The following is a 2,021-nucleotide window of genomic DNA, read 5'->3' on the forward strand; positions in this document are numbered from 1 at the left end:
CGAGCGCTCGAAACAAGAGACTGGCTGACCGCCGCCGCGTCCCTACACCGGCCTATCGGGTGGGCCAGCAGGTATGGCTTTCCTCTAAGAACATCTCTCTGCGGACTGAGTCCAGGAAGCTGGCTCCCCGGTTCCTTGGACCCTTTTCTGTGCGAGCCATCCTGAATCCAGTGACTGTCCGACTGGCCCTCCCGCGCAACATGAAGGTACACGACACGTTTCATGTTTCTCAAATTAGGCCGGTCCGGACCAGCCCGTTGTGCCCGCCTCCCGGGCCCCCGCCACCCGCCCTGGATATCGCCGGCGCTCCGGCGTATTCCATTACTCGCATAATGGATGCCAGGCGCCGTGGTAGGGGCTTCCAGTTTTTGGTGGATTGGGCGGGGTACGGTCCGGAAGAGCGTTCCTGGGTGCCGCGGTCTGCGATCCTCGACCCTGGTATGGTGTGCGAGTTCCGCCGTCGGCACCCTGACAAGTTTCGTGGGTCGCCCGGGGGCTCCCGTTAGAGGGGGGGTACTGTCGTGGTCGGACGGTCCTTCCCGGAGCGACCTGTGTGTGTGTGTATGTGTGTGCTTCTCTCTCTCTCCTCCTCCACCCAGTGGCTGACACACCTGCACCTAATTTGCCATCCAGCTGTCACTGATCATCCTCGTCATGGACTGAGGTACTTAACTAGGTGTCTGGATGGCAGTCGACGCTGGATTGTACTGGAGGCTCGGTAGTGAAGAGTGTTTTCTTATTTCCTTAACTTAGCCTTAGCCGGGCACCCTTCTCACCTGTAGCTGTCGTCACTTGTTTACAGGAGGAAGCAATACGGAGCAGAAGGTTGGAGAGAAGGAGTCCGCTGGATTAAGCCCTCGGAGGAGAAACACACTCAGATAATCACTTGGGAGACTCACCTGCACACCCCTGGGAGATTGGAGAGGATCACCGTGGATTTTTGTATTTCGCTTTGTGACTGTTCTGAGCACTGTAAATAAACGCACTGTTTGCTTCGCATCCAGAGCTCCGCGACTGAGTCTGTATTTCCCCCATTACCCGTGACACATCACTTGCGGTATTGCTTTCCTCTGCACTTCCTGATTCACTTTTTAATGGAGACAGGGTCTTGGGGTCTTTTAGCATTAAATTTCCACTGTTTGCACTACTGCAGCATGTGCAGCAGTAACAAATGGTGATATAGTAAACCCTGGAGATGAAGCACGTCTATAAATGCCCTTTCCCTGGAATAGTGATCTGATATTTCATTGAAAAAAAAAAGTAAATATGTTTGTCTGGTTGCTTTTTTGTGGTGGACTTTGATTAATATTGTGTCTTTTGCAAACAGCATTGAAGCATATTCCTTTGCTTTTTTTAAAAAACTAAAAACTGTATATGAATACTACTTTGAATAATGTACATTGCTTTGAAGAAATCTGTCGACAGAGTGAGAACAAAAGCATATGCATACAAAATCCACGTGCACAATGTGTATCTGTATATGTGCGCATGTGTCTTTGTGCATATGTGGATGAGTGTGTGGCTGAGCACATGTACGTGTGTAATGACAAGACGGAGACAAGGGATGCCCTGAAGCTGCTTGTTCCATCTGATGAGACAGAGTCAAGCTCTGATAGATTTCATCTACCTTGCCTTAACCTTAATTTGCAGGGATGCGGCACGTCAAACAGCCTCAGGACCAATGGAATCTGTCAGCCAACTTCAAAATGTTTCTCCATTTCTTTTTCTCCTGTAACAAAGGGGTTCAAACGTGCATCCACTCAAGCAGGAAAATATGAGGTTTTTGTTGAGAAGCCAGCATTTACACTTGAATTTCAAAAGTACTTCAAGGCATTTACAAACTAACCTGTTAGCCATTTGGAAATGATATGCATACCCTGGAAATGTGTCATATCTTTGCTTAAAGCAGTTCTAAACATTTAAACTTCATGAAATAAATAAGTATGATAATTTAGGAAGACAATATCTGTTTAATTCATCACTGTCATCCTCCATACTGGTAGTATTGTCCTCTTGCCAAA

General features: G+C 48.0%; 1 long non-coding RNA gene across 1 annotated transcript; it reads left to right on the forward strand.

Moving 5' to 3' along the window:
• Positions 1-304: 304 nt before the first annotated feature.
• LOC121814580 lies at positions 305-1,046 on the forward strand. The gene is made up of 2 exons (XR_006054449.1): positions 305-718; positions 803-1,046. It is a non-coding gene; the product is annotated as an uncharacterized LOC121814580 (long non-coding RNA).
• Positions 1,047-2,021: the final 975 nt, after the last annotated feature.

Source organism: Haplochromis burtoni, unplaced genomic scaffold (assembly GCF_018398535.1).
Source record: "Haplochromis burtoni strain Fernald_Lab_line unplaced genomic scaffold, NCSU_Asbu1 Contig_63, whole genome shotgun sequence".
In the NCBI taxonomy this organism is placed as follows: domain Eukaryota; kingdom Metazoa; phylum Chordata; class Actinopteri; order Cichliformes; family Cichlidae; genus Haplochromis; species Haplochromis burtoni.